The 23,666-nt window shown below is 46.8% G+C and overlaps 1 protein-coding gene across 1 annotated transcript in view; it reads left to right on the top strand.

The window, feature by feature from the left end:
• Window positions 1–23,666, top strand: part of LOC138553513 (extracellular calcium-sensing receptor-like) — a 421,273-nt gene that overhangs the window by 53,537 nt on the left and 344,070 nt on the right. The window lies entirely within an intron of this gene.

Here is a 23,666-nt window from a genome sequence, read left to right on the forward strand (position 1 = left end):
TTTTGAAGAACCCTTTAAATGAAAGTGGGACCTTCTACTGCCATGCCTTTTCTTTGCATATAAAGAAGTCCCTCAGGAGGGAGTTGGTTACAGTCCCTTTGAACCTCTCTATGGCCATCCAATCAGAGGTCTATTGGCCCTGATCAAGGAGGGGATGGAGAGTGCTCCTTCCCCCAAGCCAGTCAGAGTGATTGACTATGTGATAGGTCACCGGAGGCTAATGTCACAGATGATGGCAGAAGCAAGTGATAATTTAAAAGCAGGTCAGGGTCTGGTCAAACATTGGCATGCCCAGAAGGCCAGCAGGATTGAGTTTACTCAAGACCAGCTTGTATTAGTTATGCTGCCAACAAGACAGAGGGCCTTGCAGTACAAATGGATAAGACCCTTCAAGGTTGTGGGCAAACTTGGAGAGGTGAACTATTTGGTGGACTTAGGCAGACCTAAGGAGGCTCCCAGAGACTTTCACACCAACCGTTTAAAGGCTTATGTCTCGAGACCAGAAGTGGGAGCTTTGCTTCTAACTTCAGTTCAAGAGGAAGAGGAGAGTGAACCTCTACCTGACCTCCTCAGAGGCCAACCTTTAGATGAACAAATAAAAGGAGTTAATCTCTCTTCTCAACTGACTTCTGAACAACAGGAGGAGTGCAAAGTTCTGTTGAATCATTTTCCTCCCTGTTTTCACTATCGACAGCCTTGACCCCTTGGGGCCAGCACGATATTCTCACTGGTGACTGTTTACCTGTGAAAAGCAGAGGTTACAGAATGTCAGAACATGTGAGATCCCATCTGCCATCTACAAGTCCATGGTCTAGCCCAGTTGTTCTAGTACCAAAGGCAGGCTCCAAGGAGTTGAGATTCTGTGTGGACTACAGGGCTCTAAATGCAGTCACTAAGACTGATGCCCATCCTTTGCCAAGGATAGATGAACTGGCGGATAGACTTGGTTCAGCCAAGTACCTCAGTATATTTGATCCGACCTCAGGCTACTGGCAAATAGCACTGACAGACCATGCCAAGGAGAAAACTGCATTCTCCACCCCAGCAGGCCTCTACCAGTTTAAGGTTATGCCTTTTGGACTAAAGAATGCACCTGCTACATTTCAAAGGATGGTAAATCAAGTTCTGAATGGGATGGAGGACTTCTGCATGGCATACTTGGATGACATTGCAGTGTTCAGCCTTACATGGAAAGAACATATTGACCACTTAGGATATGTTTTGCAGGCTCCTGAGCAGGCCCATCTGACCATAAAGGCAAGCAAATGTCAAATTGGTCAGAGCAAAGTGGTCTACCTTGGTCATGAGGTAGGAGGAGGTGAGATAATGCCATTGCCCAGCAAAGTACAAGCTGTGCAAAACTGGGCCACCCCTACTACTCAAACCCAAGTGAGAGCTTTCCTAGGTCTCACTGGGTACTACGGGAATTTCATAGAGAACTATGGGTCCATAGCTTCTCCCTTGAATGTGATATCCTCTCTAGAAGTCCCTAAAAAGGTTAGATGGAATGGGGAGGGCACTCAAGCCTTTGAAAACCTAAAGAAAGCCCTTTGTCAAGTTAGTCCTAAGAGCTCCTGATTATCACCAACCCTTCATTGTGCAGACAGATGCCTCCAATATAGGTATAGGTGCAGTCATTGGTCAACTGGATGAGAAAGGTAGGGAGCACCTCATTTACTTCATCAGTAGGAAACTGAAGGAACCAGAAACATGGTGGGCAACCATAGAGTGTGAATGTTTTGCCATTGTGTGGTCTCTGCAGAGGTTTAGACCATGCTTGTATGGATCTACCTTTGTGATTCAGAAAGACCACCAACCCTTGAGATGGTTAATGCAAATGAAAGGGGAAAACCGAAAACTTCTGAGATGGTCAATCTGCGTGCAAGGGTTTGATTTCACCATTGAGCACAGAGCAGGATGTCACCACCAAAATGCTGATGGTCTCTCTAGGATGTTTTTTACCGACTAGAGGTAGAGATTCATCCAGGAGTGGATTAAATCCTCCTGTCCCTTAGTCTGGGGGTGGGGGGCAAGTGTAAGGGAGAATTCTCCTAAATGGCTGCTGATTTCCCTTACCGAATGAGTCCCTCAGCAGCTTTGCTGGATTTCTAGGGTTTATTCTTTTCACCTGGTAAGAGTGTGAGACTTTTTCCCACTCTAACATGTGTTTTGTTGTGTTTATTTTTACCATTTGTGTGATCTTGTGCTCTGGAGCCTCACCTACTCATGAGCATCATTTCTATGTGTGGTACGCAGCACCTTCAGTGCAGTGACACAGGGTTGTCTTTTAGACTTCCCACTGACTCCATTTTTCTGGGACAGACTACTGTCTCCCAGAAACATGTAAAGTTGCCATTAACTTTATGTAGTCTCTTTAAACCACAGACCCAGTACACCCCATCTTACATGGAGTATTGGAAAGGGTTAATTCCTATCCCTTTTTTGTCTGTTTCTCTTGTAGCACTGTTTCGCTCCCTTTACATTAAGACTTCGCTGGTGGCAGTGGTAACTACCCTCATTTTCCTACCGCGGTTGTCTTATATAACCATGGTATTGTTTTAGGCTATTATATTAGCCTCAAACATAAACCCGCTTGACCAAATACATTTTATTTTGGCTCCGGTTAGGTTTATTCACAATTTCTTTTTGTTAAAGTCTTTCTCGTGTTTTACTCTGCATGCCAAACCGGGGTTGATTCATTTGTTCACCATCTTTTCGCAGGCTTCTGCACAGAAGCCCTCCTTAAGGAACCTGAAATCTGCGTAGGCAGGATGTGAGGGAGGGGTCTTGGGACCCCTGCCATGGGTTCCTTTGGTAACCCAAGTCGCACTCCTGTTTGATTGGCTGGGTGACTGTCCTTGCCAGGACAGCCACCCTGCTGTGTGATTGACAGATAGGCTGTATGAATGGGGATGAACTGCATAAAAAGCAGGTCTCTGGGAGTGGAAAGGCAGAGTCGCCAATGGAACGAAAGAACCAACGAGGAGCTGATGGAAGAGGACCCCTACAACGACTGATCCGCCCGGTGAAGCCCTGCTGCAGATCCAAATCTTCAGAATCCAACGACAGAGAAGATACTCCAGGAAACTTCTTCCCTTGAGCTGGTGGGACCAACCAGTTCGCCCAAACTGCAAGCCAGGACCCCTCCTCTGGTCGAATTCGCTGTACAGAGCTACAGTGGGCCGGATAGCCAGGACGGTAGTACCCTGCTTGGGTTTTAAGGAGTGCACCTTTCTGGAAGGTACATTCTGCACTGTTACAAAGTTACCAAGAAATGACAACATAGTCGAAGACTAAGGGAAACCTAGTTTCCCAGTACTGAGAGTCTGAAGGATGTGTCCGTTTCCCCACAACAAGTGAGAAAAAGCCCAGGGCAGTGCAGCTGAAGGCTGTGCTCCACTGGCAAAAGTCAGGATAGGATAGTCAAACAAAAGCAAAAAGTTTGGGGGTGGGGGGTCCACAAATGAAGGGAAATTACACATTGATGAAATCTTTCCTTACAATCCTTTATTAAAAAATGCACCACATGCAAAAAAGGAAAATGTGACTCAGTAACCCTCCACCAAAGGAACATTTACTAAGTTAGGACATCAAGCTAAATTTGGTAGGTAGGCTTACATTGAAGATCCTCACTGGGATGTGAGAAGGCATTCCCTAAAGGTATACTTACACTCTCTGAAATGAGGGGTATTGATTCTCTGTGGGTGAAATTGGTCCTCCCTGGAATCAGAATAAACAAACAATCTAACTCGAACAAAATAACGGTTCCGAAAAATGAAGGTACATGTGTGCCAGAGTATTTAACAGAAGATCTGTTATCTCTATAAGACAATGGAACAAGATGGTATCACTGCTGTAAATAGAAGCAGTAAAATATCTTCCTAGTGGCTAACATACCAATCTTGCCTGGCAGGCTCTTTGGAAATGCACCTTAGCTTGGAGGGGTGCCTCTGCGAAGTTCTGATGTGGCTTTTATTTTCAGCTTTGCAAGACGATGGAAAAAAGAAGAAACGGGCAGATAAAGCCAAAGCAGAAGCATAGCAGCGGACTGAGAGGCTAACGTCTCTAAACCGTACTTAAAGCCCAGGCATTTCACTTACCAGCCTTTCTATTTTAATTTTGATTTCAATTCTGGTGCACATTGGGCATTGCCGCTGGGATCATATGCGTGTCTCATTATTCTCACAGAGCTCCTTCTCATGAGCTAATAAGAGCTCCGAACTGTCATACGTGATAGTGCTAAAGAAGATAAAGCTGTGTCAGAGAGCGCAATAAAGAGTCCTCTCTCTCCTTTCTAGTGCCGGCGTCAATTGCCAGAGTGGATGCCATCGGTAGAGCAAAACATTGCTCACCTGTCGAGCACAGCGGTTCCTCTGCTTCCGTGTTTGTCTACGTGGGGTAGTCAAGGTAACCCAGGGAAACACAGAAGAGGGCAATGCTGTCTCATAAGGATTCCCTGTGATCTATGCGTGCCTCGTTGTGTGCAAGATCTCTGGGGGTCTGCCATATTGGAATCGGAAAAGAGCCCATAATTGAAGGGCAAACAGCATTCCAGGGTGAAATGCCACGGGCTCTCTCTAAGAGTGCCTGGAAGTATATTATATGTATGTGGAGCAAAATCAGAGTTTTAGCCACACAACAAAAATAAATCATTAGGATCACTACAAATTCGGAATTTACAGGCCTAGCTCACACAATTCATTAGGCACGCTCATACAAGTTACATCCCCATACTTTGGGGGAGTGAATTAGATATATACCCAGTAGAGTTATGCACACAGGACAACCGTGAATGGGCACCTGATCGTAAGGGGCGGGCATGGGGCTACGTGACATGTGGTATGAGAGTGTGTGCCAATTATAGCATAAGATTAACTCTCGTGAGTGATATCCAAGTAGATATATTATAGGGCTTTATTGAGACTAGCACTATAGTTGCATCAACAGAGTGAGGGGAAAAACATGTATTATACTGAGATCCTACACAGCAGTTGGGGGGGATCCAATCTCTCGACATGGGGCAGCACAGGTACTGCTAGGCACCATGTGTGTGCTCATGGGGACCATGACAGAAGGTTTCATTCATGTACATCGTGGGTTCTAGTCATTATTTCCCCAAGGATTAGGGATCTCCTCATTGAGTTGTCCTTCTAGACTGTTCAGGCGATAAATCCACCTCGCCTCCTTATGGAGGAGGACTCTCTGTGGTTTGGGCATCGGTTTTTCCACATCTGATACCCACCAGAGAAAGCTGTCAGATGCGTGCTGAAATTCCCAAAAATGGGAGACAAGGGGGGCAGTTGCGTTTTTCCAATGGATCCTTGAGCGGTGCTCATTTATCCAGAAATGTACAGCTCTCGTCGTCTGTCCAACATATTGCTGTCCACACGGGCATTCAGTGGAATTGTGAGGGTGAGGGCGCTGCAAGGCCGGGATCGGGAGGAATGGGAAATGCAGGCGACAAGGGAACTGCTCGGGAAACCATGGCGGCACCAGGCAAACAGCTGTCAGTGCCTGGTGACATGCCACACAAGCCGGCTGCGCTGTCACAGCGCCGGCCACACTCGGATCAGTCCAGGACGCTGCGGTCAGTCAGAAGCCCACGCCGGCCCACCGTACGCAAAGGGCGGAGCCTGCATGAGGCTCAGACGCCAGACTGCCCACATGGACCACAGCGGCCACATGGAGCCTGGGGACATGGTGGGAGGTCCTGGTACAAACAACGGAGCAAGGGACACACGAAATTGGACGGCAGCCCACATTTTAGGGGCAGGACTCCTAGGTTATTAACCAATCTGAATGAGGGTTGGAGAACTTGTCCCTCATTGGCACATTTACAAGCCTGTCACAGGGGATAAAAGGGACTGGACTGATTATCCTGTTGTTGTTCATTGCAGGAAGAAGGAGAGGAGAGTGGAAGTGACTGGTGGGCCTATCCGGGCTCGAATGATTAGGAGAAGACTCCAAAGGAATATACTTACCCCAGACTTTAAGCCCACAGTGAAGTAACTGCAATAAGTCTGGGGGTTCATCTGTTCTTGAAGAATTGCAGTTTCCTTGAATAAAGTGTTGTTTAGCATCACAATACCTGCTCCTGTCGTGACTCTCACAGCAATAGACAACATTAGTTGTTTTGCAATTCGACTTGAACTTTAGTTCCCATGTTCCGTCTGCTACTGTGAAGGATTGCATCTTATTTGTGAGGCTGCAGGCCTTACAATTGCCACACAGCAAATGTCCCTTAATAGGACATTCTGTGAGGGAGGCATTAATGATGCTGAGGAGCGTTTTGAGTGCCTGACCTGTCAATTGTTTAATGATGGAGGCCGGTATTATATCGACACAGTAAGAAGTAGGTTTGAGGGAGTCAATTGTTTTTAGGAGATAGGGGGCATAGAGGAAGGAACTTGGTCCTGAGGGGCAATGTGTGTGCCAGGATGCAGGGGTCACTAAAGCTGGGAGTGGTTGATTCAATGGGCTCTCTAATTATATCTATTTTTCAGATAAAAAATGTGTTGATTCCTTTGCATTTTTCCAGAGTTGCTGGTACATCAGGGTTGGGTGATGGTTTGTTACAATACTTTATTACTTAAATTAGGGCGTTTCTCCAGTTAGAGGCTGCCGCAATGGTGTTGGAGTAGTAAACAGCTTTGGCCTCGGTAAACAAAATCCTGTGGTTGGTGCAGAGAGATTTGAGGCTGGTGAGGTCTTCCGGGTTATGGTTTTTGGCCCACTGGTTCTCTAGGGCTCTTATTGAGCCTTTGTTGGAGGTTTGCTCAGGTTCCTACCAAGTATAGGGTGGTTTGTTCTTAGCCTGGGTGTTTTTAGGGGGGCATGAGAGTCCATCAGTTTCATAGCAGAGTTGTTGAATAATTCTAGGAGGCCTGAGGCCTTCCCTGTGATGGGGAAATCTGCAAAGTTTGCTTCTAGCTCATCGCCTGGGAAGGCTTTGAATGAGGGGCGTTGAGTGAGGGGGCGTTTAACCTGACTTTTTTGGGACTTAGTCGAGTGGGTGACGGATAACGGGATTGTGGCATGGTCAGACCCGTCAAGTGGGAGAGGGTCTGCACAGGTGATGTGGGGGATGGTGTTACCTTTGTTGTGCGTGAGGAGAGCACAATTTGCTTAAGGCCCATGGAAACTCAGTGCGAAAAGCGTGCTTCAAGTGTTTTTGTCAGCCTCAGACTCTGGGACTTTAAAATCTCCAAGAGTGACATTATTAGAGTGTGTTAATTTGGCAGAGGAGAATAAGTTGGAGATGTTGGCAATGAGAGTCACTACTGTGATGTGGTCTGTAGATGAGGCGAAAGGTGATGGATTCCTTCTGCCATAAACTAAACAGGTAGGTGAGTGATTCAAACAAGCTTTTTCTGGGAGAAGGGATAATGGACCATGGCCAATCACTCTTGTGGATGATTGACACTCCGCCTCCTGCCCTTCCTGGCCGGTCCTCATGTTGGATGCAGGAGCCATGGTGTAGGAGGACATCGAAAATGTGTGAGGAGGATGGGTTAAGCCATGTTTCAGTGACAAACAGGGCATCAAGTTTGTTGTATGAGATATGGTCAGCAATCTCTGCAGCTTGAGCGACTGCTGAGCAAACATTGATCGAAATGAGAGGGCGGGTGCGTGTGGTTATTGGATGGGCCATGAGCAATATAGATGAGGTTCGCTAGGGTAGCTTGCCGAGGCTTCCCAGTGCGCTTAGCCATTCGAACCCTAGTGATAGTGGGGATGGGCTGTGGAAGGAGGAGACACATACAAAACATAGGACAACTCTGCCCCTAACCATCTCCAGGGATTAGTGTGGGTAACTTCAATTTGGACCAAGGTCTGCCACTCTGCCAGCTGCACTGGAACAAGTCTTCTAACTGTAGGTAAAGGATCCCCTGTAGATGCCAGCCAGCTTCCTGGAATGAGAGTACAGAACAAAAGGACCTGTCCTGGAGCCGCTGTATTTTGGTACTCCCAGCATTCAGAAAGCCCAAAAGTAAGTGGAATCCTGTTCTCACAGTTTCAAAATACATTTCAACCATGTTCAAAGCACTTTGAACCGACAGGACCTGCAGTGCTGCTTTTGGTACTCTTTGCATCTTTGAACTGCTCGTATTGTATCTTTGATTTGGTTTGACTCTGCTGTGCATGAGTAGTGTTCTTCGCTGCCTCAAATCCAACACCGGCTGACTGCTGCCAAAGCCTTTGTCTACGCGCTGCCTTGAACACTGCAACGCACCAGCAGAAACTCACTTTAAGCCGACACAAACACAGACTTGAACAGCAGGAAGCCATCATGTCATCCAGTTTTAACACCGTTTTGATATAACATTTTTATTGTTTTGTGGACATAAACAAGCACAACAACAATAAGTAGTTGACATTTGGTCACTACACATAACCATTTAAACATTTAAACACACAGGTATACATTTCTCCCCGGCATCTGGTTTATGTTTACATATATTGCAAAGTTGTTACATCTAGAGTTTCTCGAGATCGTTCCAATGGCTTATATTAGTTCACTGTTCGGCGCTCAGTGTCCCTTTGTCTGTTCTTTGCTTGCCTTCAGTTGTCCTCCCATTTTTGCCATATCTTGGCCGCTTTCTCTGGGCATCCTCTTTTGGTGTACACTCTCGTCTCCATTGGGACGCACATGTCCACGTCCGCTACCCATTTGGCGTACTGTGGCGGTGTGGGCGAGCCCCATAATTGGGCTATGTTTCTTTTTGCGAGACTCGTAGTCGTTGCAAACATGAGTTTTTTAAATCTGGATAGCTCTATATCCGCATCTATTCCCAGTATCAGGAGTTTGGGGTCCATCGGTATTTCACGGTCAAGTACTGTTGAGAGCCTATCGCAGCATTGTTGCCAAAAGTGCTGTATCCGCGGGCATTCGCATAGGATGTGGAAGAAGGTTCCTCAGATGGTGACATCTCAAGCAGTTAGGGTCCGTCGCCCTTCCCCATTGGTGCAAGGCCTCTCTAGGATAGTAAATTCTGATTCTGGCTGAAATTGCTGATTCCCGGGGGTACATAAGTGCCACTGTCCAGTCCTCTGCTTGTATTTGACCCACATCTCTTTCCCATTTCTCTTTAAGTCCTGTGAGTTCTTTCGTGGCAAACGAGTTGATGGCATTGTACATTGTGGATGTTACTTTGTGTACAATTGGTTCTATCACTATGTTCCTCTCGATCGGGGTGCATTCTGGCACATTTGGGAGGTCTATTTCGCTTGCAGTAAGTGCGTGCCTTATCTGTATGTAGTGGAAGTGCTCCGTGATGGGAAGGTTGAATTTGTCTTTCAGGTCTTGGAATGTCTTGATTTCGCCATCCTGTAGCAGGTCTTCTAATGTCTGTATCCCCGCCTCCTCCCAGGCTACCGATTTGGCAATGTCTTTAAGTTACGGGAGGTGTTTATTCCACCACAGGGGTTGTTTCAATGTGACCTTCCCCTCCCACCCCAGGTATTTATGCGCATCCATCCAAATCTGTGTTCTCTGAGCCACCATTGTGGGTGTGGCTTGTCGGGTTTTCTTTTGATACAGGCTTTCTAGCGGGGCGATTCCATGGTCCGTCTGGGCGTCTGCTCTGTTGTGTGGTATCATTGGATCGGCAGGCAGGCTATCATCCACCACCGACATTTGGGCAGCCCAGTAATACGTCTGCAGGTGTGGAAGTCCGATTCCTCCCTCCGACACTGAGCGCTGTAGGGTTCTGAGAGCAATTCGTGGGTGCCCCCCTCCCCATAGCAGTTTCCTGAGTGATTCATCTATTTTGTGAAATTCTATTTGGGGTATATATAGCGGTGCGTTCTGCAGGGCATATAAAAACCGGGGGAGGGCCAACATCTTGAATAAAGCAGCTCTTCCCAGTAGGGTGAGCGGAAGGGCCATCCAGTGCTTTACGTCATTTACGAATCTATCTCTTACTGGGTGCAGGTTTTTCCCTATATACTGTGTTAGGTCTTTTGAGATTTGTATCCCCAGATATCGGAACTGCTCTTTCTCGATCTTAAATGGGTTATATTAGCTAAGGTCGCTGCATCTAGTCCCTTTATTGGAAAGATCAGGGATTTATCATAGTTTACCCTCAACCCGCTAAAGGCTCCATATGTACTTAGTATATTGGTTACAGTGCGACAGGAGATCGCTGGGTCACTAAGGTAGATTAGGAGGTCATCTGCATATAGGGACACCCTGTCCTCCCAGTCCTGTGCCCAGTGGAACCCCTTCCAATCTAGGGACTCCCTCAGCATTATCGCCAGTGGTTCAATTGCGAGTGCAAATAACATTGCTGAGAGGGGGCATCCCTGCCTGGTGCCCTTCCCAAGTTTTATAGTTCGTGAGGACCAGCCATTGACTCTGATTTCTGCTATCGGGGCATTGTATAGGAGTTTGACCTAGTTTGTGAATTGCTCTCCAAATCCCATTTTGCCCATGATGAGCCACAGGGCCTCCCAATGGACCGAGTCAAAGGCCTTCTCAAAGTCAATAGTAAGCAGTGCCAATGGGTCCTGTAGAGTGGCCGATCTTTCAATGGCAGAGTGAAGTCTGCGTATATTCATTCGCGTGGATCTTTGTGGCATGAAGCTGCATTGGTCCGGGTGGACCAGGGAGGTTATCACTGTTTGCAGACTGTTGGGCAGTATTTTGGCCAATATTTTAGCTTCCATTTTAATGAGAGAGATTGGGCGGTACGAGCTGCATGCGTCTGGAGGTTTGCCTTCTTTGTGTATTACTACTATGCTGGCTTTTCTTAGGTCCGGTGGTAGGATGCCTTTCTCCTTTGCTGTAGGAACATTTTGAGCATGTGTGGCGCCACTTCTCCGGTGCCAATTTTCTTCCATATTTCTACTGGAAGGCCATTCGGCCCTGGGGTTTTTCCATTCTGTAGCTGGGAAATGGCTGTCGTCAGTTCTTCCTCTGTTATTGCGGCTTCGAGATTGAGCCTCTGGGTTTCGTTTAGTGCTGGGATGGTCGCTGAGTTCAATATGGTGGCGTCCAGCGGAGTCGTCGGTGGGGCATATAGTCTTTCATAGTAGGTTGCAAAGGCCTCCGCTATGCCTGAGTCCGTTGAGGCCCATTCAGTGTTTGTGATGCCTATCCGCTGTACCTGGAGGTGGCTGTCCTCCCTCCTTTCCAACCATGCCAGCATTTTGCTGGCTTTGTCTCCCGTTTCATATATCCTTGCTCCTGTAGTTCTGTGCGCCTGTTTTGCGCATGTCAGCGCCACATTGTATAGTTTCTTTTGTGCCACCTTTAGAGATGTATTGTCATCTGTCGTTCCTGATCTTATGAGGTTCTCCTCAGCACGTCTCACGTCTGCTTCTGCTTCTTCTACTTCTTGCTGGTGTGATTTTTTTGTGTGCTGAGGTCCAGCTCAGTATTTCACCCCTTAAAGTTGCCTTATATGCTTCCCATACTATTCCAGCATCGTCCACAGAATCCTGATTTAGTTCAAAGTATGTTGCGGTTGTTTCTTGGATTTTCTCTGTTAGTTCTGGGAATCCCAGGTAGTATGCATTCAATCGCCACTTCGGTGGGGGCTGGGGTCTTTGGGTCTCAAGCAGCATCTTGAGTGGGGAGTGATCCGATATTCCTCGGGGCTGCAGAGTTGACTCAATTACTTTGTGCATATTTACACCGGGGAGGAAGAAATAGTCTATCCTAGACATTGATCCGTGTGCACCCGAGTGAAAAGAGAATTGTTTCTCGCCTGGGTGGAGGTCCCTCCATGCATCTTTCAGGCCCAATGCTGATGCAAAGCTGGCCAGCTTGGTCGGTCGTGTCGGATTTCCTCCTCTCTGATGTGTGCGATCCTCATGCTGCTCATCACCTCATTGAAGTCCCCGTCCATCACCAGTGTTGTGTATCCGCTGGGTTATTTACTATTATCGGCATGATTTCTTCGAGTAGAGAGGCCATTAATGCTGGGGGCGAGTAGATCCCCATTGTAGCTATGGTTTGGTTCCATAGTGTGCCATGCATAAACACAAATCTGCCTCCCGGATCTTGAATTATCTGTGTTATGTCTATCGGGGTTCTTTTGTTTATCAGTATCGGCACACCTCTCGAGCCCATGGAGAAGCCTGCATGGATTGCTGTTTTGTACTTGGTTCTCTTGAAGAATTGGCAGTTCGTGCCCGCCAGGTGTGTTTCGGTTAGCATCACTATATCCGGATCATGTCAATTAATAGATTGCATTACTAGTCTTCTCTTTATGCTATTTCCCATGCCATTCACGTTCCATGTCATGAAGGCAAGCTTTTTTTCCCCTAAGTCCAGCTGTAGCCATTGCTCACTGAGTTCCTTGCCATATGTGGGTGTTTGATTCTTGCCAATTTCAAGTATGTCTTGTTTGAAGTGGTCCTGATGGGCCAGGTGTGATTTGGATACCAGTGTAACTCCTGATTCCCCCTCCCCGTACTCCTTCCCCAACTGAAGCATCTGTCACCTATTAAACAAAACATTTATCTACTTATAGTCTCTTTGGTATTAGGAATACCGCAGTGTGCACTTCGTAATTGTACGGGTGGGGTTGTGCCCTGCTGGGTTTTGGGCCGCCAGCATTCATTTCGCCAATTGTTATGATTGTTAGGTGGTCATCGCTTAATTTTACGTTACGTTGATTTTATCCTTTGTCCGCTCTTTCATTTATTCGCCTTAACTTTGTGGTATCACTTCCATATCTTGGTAGGATAGTTCTTGTGGGGGTTCGTTTAGCCTTGGTCCATTTCCCTTCGGCTCACATCTTTTGCATGGGTCTCAGGTGTCATGAGTTCTTTCATCTCTCAGTCATGTTTGTAGTTAATCATTTTCTCTCTGGGGTCTCGCTTCTATTTCCTGATGAGGTAGCCCGTTTGGTGGCTCATTCAGGTGTGGCCTGTTCCTTCTTGTTTCTTGTCGTTTGCGTGGGTTCCATTCTCCCTCCAGATGCCCCTCAGCACAAGCGCATGCTTCTCTGGGATCAGTAAAGTGTATTGTGGTGCCATTGTGGTATATCTTCAATTGCGCAGGGAACAGGAGGCCATACTTCACGTTCAGTGTCTGTAGGCGCTTCTTGAGAGGGTCAAAGGATTGTCTCATCTTCTGTACCTCCCTAGTGAAGTCTGGAAAGAATCCGATTCTGGAGCCGTTATATGTTATCTCCCCTTTTTGTCTGGCCATTTGTAATATCCCGATCTCTGTGATTGAGGATCTTCGCTACCACCGTTCTCGGTTGTTTCCCAGGTATTGGTGTGCCCGTTGGCACTCGGTGTGCCCTTTCTATTGAGAACAGTGTCGATAGGGTCTTGGGAGCAAATAGGTCGGTCAGCCATTTTTCTAGGAAGAGCTCCATGGAATCCCCTTCAGTCTTTTCAGGCAGCCCAAGAATACATATATTATTCCTCCTTGACCTGCCCTCTCCTTGCTCCACCCTGGTCTCTAGTACTTTAATGCGTTCTAGCGCTCTGTTCATTTGCTGGCCCATACTTCTCAGGTCATCCTCTGCAACAGATATACGGGTCTCGGCCTCGCCAGTGCGGGATGAGAGTTTCTGGAGATCGTGTCGCAATAGGGAGACTTCTGTAGTGATGCCATCCATTTTGACTTCCATAGAGGATCACGAGTTGGCAATGGCATTCATCACATCCCTTAGGGATAGGGACTCTTCAGGGTTTTGTGTGTCTTCAGGTCTATCTGAATCTGTTGGTGGGGGCAGAGTAGTGGTCGTGAATTGTTCCATGGTGCTCTGATTGGCCCCCTTTTTGGTGGTTAGTGCCTTATCCTTACCCATTGCAGCAGCTGTCTGCTGGTTTGTTGTCGTTATATAGTGCGCAGTTTTTAGAGTTCTGGGTCCTCTTTTGGGGTGGTTCGTTTGGTGCTGCTTTTGTCAGGAGGTTGCTTTCCCAGGCAAGCGGTTCACTGTGTGAGTCCCTGATGTTTGCGTGGACACCTCTGCTAATGATATTCTGCTGGTTTGTGGTATTGCACCGCACTACCAGTCGATGTCATCGGCTGGTGGGTTGGTTCTCAGTTTCTCTCTTTCCCTATATTTTGGCCACAAGCTGGGTGTGGGGATCTATTTCTTTCCCAAATGGCCAAACCCAATTCCTGTTCAGACCTTCTGCACAGTGGCTGGATTCCGTTCCCTTTATGTTGCCTTTTGCCTCATTGGCAGTTCGTTTTCGGGGTATTGTTCATTTCCTGTATTCCAGGATTCACCTTTGTGCCCAGTTCCCGGTTCTGACAGTCTAGTGGGGTTGGTTTATAGCCGATGCTTTAGGCCCACGTGTTCAGCTTGAGCTAGGGGGGTCCAGTCTCCCCTCCCGTAATGTGGCGGCTTTGGTTCAGTGCCCTGCCCCACCTCCCCCTCTCCTTACCGGCGTGTCTTGCTGGGTGAGACCGGGTGACGGCAGGCGCGCTACGATATACGGAGCGCCCGCAAATGTCTGCTTATGAGCAGAAGGCAGCGACGCTGTGGCGTGGTCCGCCCACACCAGAAATCGCCACCTTCCAGCCATGCTCCGATTGAGAAGGGGTTTCGGAGCTCAATCGCACGGGCCGTCACGGGTCCTCTGGGTCTCCGGTTGGGGCCTCGCTGTCCACGTGTGACCACGCCCGTCTCAACCTCGTCCGCCCGCGGTGGTGGCGAGGCAGCGAGTGACTGGGCGAGCAGGCAGGTAGGTCAATGGGGCGTCGCTCTAGGGTGCTCTTCGGGCTCCGCTCACTTTGAGAGCCGCGGTCAGTCCAGTGTCGTCTCTGCCCCGGCAGGCAGCGCAGCACCACATCAGCGGATCCCGCTTCGTGCGTGTAAGGAGGCCAGGCTTCGCTCCCGACCAGTCCGCCTCCAAGCCCATCTCTGCCAGTGCTTTCAGGGTGGGTTGCAGGTTGGTGGGCACTATCGGCTTCTCACTTTCGCACCTTTCCCCGCACAGCGCTTTCTCCTCATGGCCTCAGCACCCAGTAAGGAGGCCGGTCTGGATGTGAACCCGGCCGCGGCACCTCACCTCCTCTGCGCCGCCTCCTTTCCCTCACCAGGCACGGCGGCCATTTTGGGTTTGCACGGCCCACACACGCTGTTACTTTCAGCAGGGATTTTCTCGTCGGCTGTGCTCCGATTCAGTCCTCCCGCACAGTGCTCCGGTGCAGCAAGGTTTTGCCGCCCCTTGAGCTGTCTTTATTGTTCTGATATCCACCCAAAAACACAGGATTAATGCAGGATGTAGCTGGCGGCCCCGGGAGCTCAGAGGAATCGCGTCCTCATCGTACGCTCTCTGGCTACGCCCTCTAACACCGTTTTGAACTGACTCCATCACTGATTCAAACATGTTGGACCCTTTGGACTGCATCATCACAATCACTGACTCGAACCACACAGAGCCCCATCTGTAAGTCAGCTTGATGTCAACTCACAGCTGGATCAATGTGACTAGATGAAACTCAAAACCGGTTTGACTGCAAGAAAAGCAGTTCGCTTTTGGTAAGCCCCCTAAGACCAAGAACAAAGTGCTGTCAAGAAACCCTGTCCCCTAATCCCTCTTTTTCAACCCTTTTCTTGAACGACATATCTGTTGAACAGTGGCATTGCTGCAATTGCTTGCCTGATTACCCTGACTCAAGTACGAGTACTATTCTATACACGCTCTGCATTTTCTGTGTTCTCTCCACAATAGTGAGTTTTCTTAGTGTTTTTAGTTAGGTGATTGCATATTTGATTGTTAATTTTACAATATTTGTACTATTGCTGTTTGGGTTGGTACTGTAATCGCCTCACATCCCTCCTGAGAGTATTGCTTGCTCTCAGCCCACGTTACCACAAAAGGAAAATGATGCATAGCTGTTGGGCTGTGTCTGTTTACCTTTATGATTGGGATCCCTGCTGGTTTAGTAGCAGTGTGGTGTTGAGTGGGTGGCTTAGCCACTATTCATCCCTGTAGTCCTTAGAGCAATAGTAATTTTGGCACACGTCCCACTGCTGTTTCCATAGTTGCCATCTTGTTTATGGTGGTGCTCAGGTACCAATGCAGTGATCTGAAGCTTCAAATAATAACACAGCTAGCCTCGTCTCAGGACTCCGCTTGGTTTGGTTCTATATAATTAGGTTTTGGGCTATTGCCATTATTTAGATCCCAATTCAGTGGGGATTAATACATCAATACATCAATAACTTTGCATGCGTCTCCATGGCTCTGGCAGAAAGATAAATAAATACTCACTGTATGAATTAGACAAAATACCTGTACTGTGCTGGCATTACAAACAACCAGATCACCTCAGTATACACCACGATCAGTCTTTAACTTATATAGGCAAAGATGGACCTCCTTGTGACTCAGCTAGGCACAAGAAAATAGGTGACAAGGTACAAACTGATATCATGATAAGAATACTAAAAGTTGAACATTGGAGACACAATCCACCTGTATGCATCTTCTAAAATCAAGTCCACAGTTTTTGGGCTAATACTCCATCGGGCTAAGAACTATGTATAAAGAAGGAGCTACTCTGTTGTATTGGAGAGGTATGGAATACACTGAAATCACAGCTGATGCAGTGTCCTCTGTTCCCGGCAGGAACAGTGTTCGAGTTCCCATTCAACACCTGTGAGTATTGGAGGAAATGGGTTTGGTGCAACCCTGGTGGGGACTGCAATTACCTGATATGGAGTTTGGACGACCATGCGAAGTGCCATGGACATCTTGGAGGGGTACCAAAGGTTTGGCTCCCAAAGTTACACGTGAACAGAGAAAGCAATGTAGGTAATTTGGTCGACTCGTCGATCAGAGGTGGGATTGAAGACAGAGGTCCAGGTATGGCATTCATGCCCCCCACATGACTCTCAGCCCGAAGACAGAAACACACCAGATGCACGTTACTCTTAGGCCCTGGACCGCAATCATCAACGTATCGCAGATGTGAGAAAGGTACTCTCTCAGACAGCCATTCAGGCCATACCCAATCGATGATCTGGAGGAAATGGAGATGCCATCATTTGAACAAGTTCACTGACTGCAAATCAAGAAATCAGTGACGTCATCACTGACATCACAAGCTGCATTTAGACATGAAGTACATAGCCATCCATTCACAAAGTTACACAAGCATGCATTAGTTTGTTGCATAGAGACACAAAAAACATGCTTATGACTCACACAGGTAGATGGCGGACACAAATACATATCTATTTATATACACACATTCTTCTCCAAAACTGAACTGAAAGACGCCAAAGTATATGTATATCAAGTTTGCCAATGCTTGACTGCCACTGACATGGAAAAGCCATAAGCACAAATAAGGAAGCTATAGGCCCACTGAAGTGAATGAGGAAGGGGAGAAGGCTTCGAGTACATGGAAAGGCTGGCATGATTGCTGCAGCCAGAGGCAAGCAGAAAGATGAATCCAGCCAAGGATGAGTGGAGATTGGAAAGTTCCTGGTTACCAAGATAATAAGACACCTGAAAGATATTCAGGCTAGAATCCTCATAATTGCAGGCAAGGGAGCTCCATATCATGGTCTCAACACACGTGACCCAGCAGAGCAAGACAATGCCATTCAATCAGGGTTGACGGAGAGCAGCTATTCCCACCAAATCAGAGGTGGAAAGATACAAGTGTTGCTCACAAACTGCCAACTGAATGCACTCTCCCGGGTTTAGGTGATCAGAGATGGCAACATTAGGGAACACACAGCCCCTCCATGTTCATTCTCATTGCCTTGAAAAGGTACACTCAGCCTCATAACCGTCCAGTGTCCCAGGGCTAGGAGGACACATTCTGCACAATCCAGAGTCACCTTTCACGTGAAGATATAATATATTGCAGGAGCCAATGGTCTCCCTGGGACCCTGCAACATTGCAGATTGATACATGTAGAGGTGGTCCCAGGCGGAGCCACCGGATATGGCTACACAATAGTAGAATTAACCCTTATAGCATACATACATAGTTCGCTTAAACTGACCAATGTGACCGCCCGATAGGTTTTGGGGATGAAACTTGGTTTTGTGACATCACACCTGGATAAAACCGGGTGACACACGCTCAGAAGACGAGAACCCTGGAGAATTCATGTTTTTCTAGTGTGATCCATGTAATTATTTTTAAAATAAAAACAGTAAACTTTTCCCCATGGCCGAGTCTTCCGTTCTTCTGGTGGGGAGTTTTTGATGGGCCACAGTGTCTCTTTGATGGTAATTGGGATGACTGCTATAGGGCCCCTGCCGCTCCTTGGCAAGCATGTTAAGGCTTGCCCATCCCTACTCTACGCTATCTGTTGTTTGTCCCCCTCCCTCCCATTACAGAAAGCCTACATATTCTCTGTTTATTCTCCGGTATGATTCTATGCTCATTCTCTTTCTCTCAATGACACTCGTAAAGGGTAGTGAGAAGTGCTGGTTTGTCACCCTTCCCAACCCTCATCTGCATAAAGACTAGTATTCCTTCAGCTCTTGGGGTAGTGGTCATATGGTAAATGGCTGGTGGCTGAGGACTACCTAAAGGCTGTCTTTTGCACTCATCACCACCCATGCTCCTTTCATCTATATCTTTCTGCCTTGTGCATGTTCACCACACATCTGACCTCAATAGCATGGTGTCTCAAGATCCTTCATCAAACATTTCTACTACGGCCCAATTCCTTCTTCTACTCTGATCATGAAAAGGCCTGGCTTCATGGTCACCAAAGGGGTCACAGAAGCAAATGTTTGCAAATGCTTGCAAACAGTAAACCCATCCCTTTTGCCAATCAAATTTATGATTAAATTGATTGCTTTCTATGACTGATTATTTGCAAATGGTTGGTCGAGCTTTCCGGTCTGGGACAGTTTATTAGAGCAATCTTCTTGTAGATTGAGACTAGAGTCCTTAACATCTCGACACATGCCTCAACCTTTCCGGTGTCCAAGTGTGTGGCATCAACTTTTCTTTAATGGGCATTTCCATGAATGAAGAGAAGTCATTGAAGGATGGGGAGGGTTGCTGAATGGATGATCCTATTTCAGAAACATGGGTGTATTTGCCATCTTAAAATAAGGGCAGCAGTGAGGCATGGGGCGCAGTGACGCACTCCAAACGAGAGAGACTTTAGGGATGTGCTCACCCTAAGCAACGTTGGGGGACAATGTCGTGTTACGTAGTTAAATTCGTTGGTGGGTCTTCCCTTTACGTCCATGAGAATTTGCTTCTTATGGGTAATGAGTGTTACCAGGAAGGTGGGCCCATTAAAGTTGAGGTAAATTTGTAGAGTTTGTATTGTGTTTTGCAGTTGTGTGAATGCTATCTTTATTCAGGGCTGTGCTTTGCACATGTCACGTTTGTGTTAGGTGATCGAACATGATAGAGTAACATGTATTTATTTATTATTTATTTATTTATAAAGTGCCAGAAACCTGCAGGAATCAGGGCGCTGACATTGACACAAAGGACTAACATAGTTACAGGAAAATGGACAGTACTATTGAACCCTAGGTGTTATAAAGGCAAAAATAGGACCTGAGGAGATCGAGCCCAAGAAATTTAGCTAAAAATGTGTGGTTTTCAAGATGTTTCTAAAATGACTCAGAATGGGCGTCTCTCTGATTGCTATGGGCAGGGTGTTCCACAAGGAGGGTGCCATAGCTGGGAAAGATCTGCCTAGACCCTTAGCTCTTTTGACTCTGATTCCCTGCAGTTGAGCGAGAGCAGATGATTGCAGATTGCTGGCCGGTTTGTAAGGCATGACCACTGCTTTGAGGTATTCTGTGCCTTCCTGTGTGGAACGCAGTGTATTAGTAGGCCCATTTTGAACTGGATACATTTCTGTACTGGTAGCCAGTGTAGCTCTTTCCTGGTATTTGATATGTGAGCTCTTCTTTGGATGTCCATAGCTACACGGACTGCGTCATTCTGGATAGTCTGGCATATTCGAAGATTGGATTTTGAGGCTCTGCTTAACAGAATGTTACAATAATCTAATCTTGACAGAATCATTTCATAAGCGATGGTCACTGAGTTCTTTTTATTGATGAATGGCCGTATAGTCAGAAGTAGCCTAAGGTGGCAGTTACAGGTCTTGCGAAGATTCTGTACTTGGGCGTCTGAGTTCAGGGAGGCCTCTAGGAAGACCCTCAGAGTCTTAACTTTGCGATTGGGTCACAATCGTATTGCCGTGTAGCATGAAGTTAGCATAGGTCGGATCCAATTTAGAACGAGCATTGGAAGAGCCAAAGATCAGTAGCTCGATCTTATTGCCATTAAGACACAGCCAATTACAGGAGATCCACCTCTCAATGGCTTTGTAGATGTTATTTAATATTAAAGAATCCTGGAGATGGTCCCCACTCAACTTGATGATCAGCTGTGTGTCATCGGTGTAGTTGGTAAAGAAGACCCCCAGGTCTTCCAAACAAAGTGCAAAAAGAATGCATGTACAAGTTGAAGAGGAGGGGCGACATCGATGCTCCATGGGGGACGCCATATTTGATTGAAGAAGCCGGAGAGGCGGCTGTACCCCATTGAATGTTGGACACTCGGTTGGACAAAAAAAACTTGACCCATTTGATCACTTTCAAGGAACAAGCCCCTTGCCGTCATAGGCACTCCAGAAGGCGTTCATGTTCAATGAGGTCAAATGCTTTTGACAGGTCCATCAAGATCAACATCCCGGCTTTCCCTGTATCTACAATGTCTAATTGTTACAGACTTGATCTTGATGGTTGTGTAGATTAGTAAGCCTCCGTCCCCAAGTACCACACAGACAACAAGATATTCAGTGTCTGTGCAGTCTTTGAGGCCACAGGTTTTTTGTGAGCCGTCAGGTCTGGAACCGGGAACAGCCAGAAGGACCCCTGGAGCACTGCAAGGCAATAAGTGATTATCAAAACAATGTGCGTGTTGTACAATAAATACCCAGCAAGGAAAAAAGCACCGCTTACCTAGTGTATAGAAAATGTCACCCTGATGGATAGTGGGGCCCTGGACGGGGCTTGGTGTGCGAGACTCTGTGGATGGGCGCACACCGAGGTTTGAGGCAATCCAGGTTATGCAGCCAGGCGAACGCCTTGCAGAGGCCAGTGGCCAAGAATACCAAAACACAACGAAATCCATGAGGCAATCCAAATCCAAGTCCGAGGTCGTAAAAAAATGCAAAGCCAAGGTTCAAAAAGGTGCCAGAGGTGTAGACAAATCAATCCAGTAAACAAATCCGAGGTCGTGACAGAGTTCAAGCCAAAGTTCACAAAATGCCAAGGGTTAGACAAAAGCAATCCAGTAGACAAAATCCGAGGTCGTACACAGATCGTAGGAGCAAGGTTCAAAAACAAGGAACAAGAGCCGTACAGTACTGAAAGAGTTCAGCTGTGAAGCAACGCTTCAGTGTTCCTGGCCGCTTTTGAATCCTTGAGAGAAATCACGTGATGCGGAAGCGTTGTCGCCACGTGACTCCTGGCGGTGCTCGCCCCCTCACGTGATGCGTGATCGTGTTGGCCCTCTCACGTGACGCGAGGATCGTTGCAAATGATGTGGATTGTTACGGGCTGCCAGTGGGAGTCTCCATTGTGCTTCCCAGCGCTGGGATGGCCGGTAAACCCCTGATCCAAACAGTGTCTTGGTATGGCGGGTAAGATGATGCAGTCTCCGACTGCCAGAGTGCATAAACGGGATCCCCTGGTGGATTTTGGCAGAGACCGGGCATGCGGAGGGAGTAGGGAGAGGGTGTGCGGGAGAAAACGTGACACTAATTGAGCGCAGTTTAGATCCGTGAGGGTGACTGGAAGCTCTGAAGCTTTGGGCTTTTCTAAGGATTTTTAAGATGCTAAAAGGTTTTCCAGTGGAACTAGAAGATAGTTCTATCTTTGAATTGAAAATGTTTTTCTCCGTGTCCATGATTAATGCTTTGTAGGATTTGTCCCATTTCTTCCACTGCTGCCTGGTGTAATGCTAGCGTATGCTTGACTTCTAAATGACAAGCAAGTCAATGATTGTGGCTTGGCACTGGCCAAGCCACAATGTCATAGCTCCAGAACCAATATATTACTTGTTAAGGTTGTGTAATTAGATTAAGCAGAATTACTGCAATACACTGAAATTATAACATGCTGTTTTGCTGCTTTGTCACAACCTACTGTAGGGCTGCTTTGCCACGATGCAGTGTGACAACTAGTGACATGATATACAGCAACATGTCTCACAATGCTGCCCTTTCTCAGCTATCCTCAGTTCTTGGCTGAAAAACAGTCACTTACAGTCTCTGGGTTTTTAACTGCCCCACTTCCTTCTTGACAACTTGTTTGATGTTTCTTGGTTCCGAAGGACATGTCAGAATGATGCATTGGTATCAGTGCTTAATATTTGGCGGTGGCACTTATTTCTGAGCCCCGGCACTTATTGTCTCAGACTCAGAAAATTATTATTTATTTTTTAATTAATGCCTGTGGATATAAAAACGAGCCTTTTCCATACACAAAATAATACAATTATTTACATTCCATTAATATTATTTTAAAACTCAAATCTCCCTACATTCAACATTTCAAAAAGAAAATCTCTCAAAATTCAACATCACAATAAATGATTAATGTTATTCATACAACATAGAACAGAGCTCTCTCACCCCCTAAGCAAAACAAATTAGGTTGGTGGGGTCATCCTTTTTACAACAGAACTACGTAATAAACAGGGCTGAAGCTTCTCCCAACCATGCATGGTTGCAGCCGGATTGACCAATGATTCTGCTGCCATAATTGTAGATTGATGAGCTTCTCACATGCAGTTAGAACATGTCTACTGATCTCAGCGCTATTCATACACAGCCTGCACAGTCTCATTTCTCTGGGGACCCCCTGCCGTGCACCAAGATATTCCAGCACAGGTAAGATGTTTAACCTGAAATACAAAATAAATAGCCTTAGGGAAAGGGGACACAACTTGATTAAATAGCTGCACAGCTTCCCATATTCAAAGGACTGTGTTGAAAACGCACCATAGCGTTTTTTGTGTGAAGGTAGTCCATGGATCTAACTCTTACCCACAAGAGTAACTTTACCTTGAGCTTATATGCATGATTTCTGATGTCCTCAGGGTCGAAAGAGGCCAACCAAATATTTTCTAAATGAGCATGCATTGGCATACCAAGTTCTCTAGCAGCCCAGTTATCTTTACGAAAACGCTTGGGAGCGTTAATGAGAGATAGTATTCTAGGAGAGCCTGGTAACTCTACTGCATTCTTTATACTTAGATACAGTTTGCTGCATCTCACTTTTCTCAAGGTATGTAGTGAAGTAAGGTCCAACACCATTCTTATTGACGCCACGGGTACCACCGTAGGCAATCCCAGGAGTGACCCGAAGATCTTCCACTACAAGCTGTCAAGCCAACCCGCGTACTTATCCGGGATGGTCTCGAGCCCATATAGGATACAAGGGACAGTTGCTGTCTTATACATGTCCCTAAGTCTCTCAACCAAATCACCACCTACTCTCTTGATAAATCCCTTTAGGCTCAGCCGTCTTTGCAGTGCTTTTACTTTGCAATAGCTGTAATACATACAAGCTTAAGGGGTACTGCAAACTGGTAGGCCCAGATATATGTAGGTCTTAACTACATATAATTTTACACCCCTGATGTGCCATCTGTACCTTTCAGGATCTCGTCTTTTGCCCCGAATCCGCATAACCTTATTTTTTGCATGGTAAATCTTTAGACAGTTTAT

The sequence above is a fragment of the Ambystoma mexicanum genome, unplaced genomic scaffold (genome assembly GCF_040938575.1).
Source record: "Ambystoma mexicanum isolate Mex_15411 unplaced genomic scaffold, UKY_AmexF1_1 Mex_scaf11, whole genome shotgun sequence".
Taxonomy (NCBI): domain Eukaryota; kingdom Metazoa; phylum Chordata; class Amphibia; order Caudata; family Ambystomatidae; genus Ambystoma; species Ambystoma mexicanum.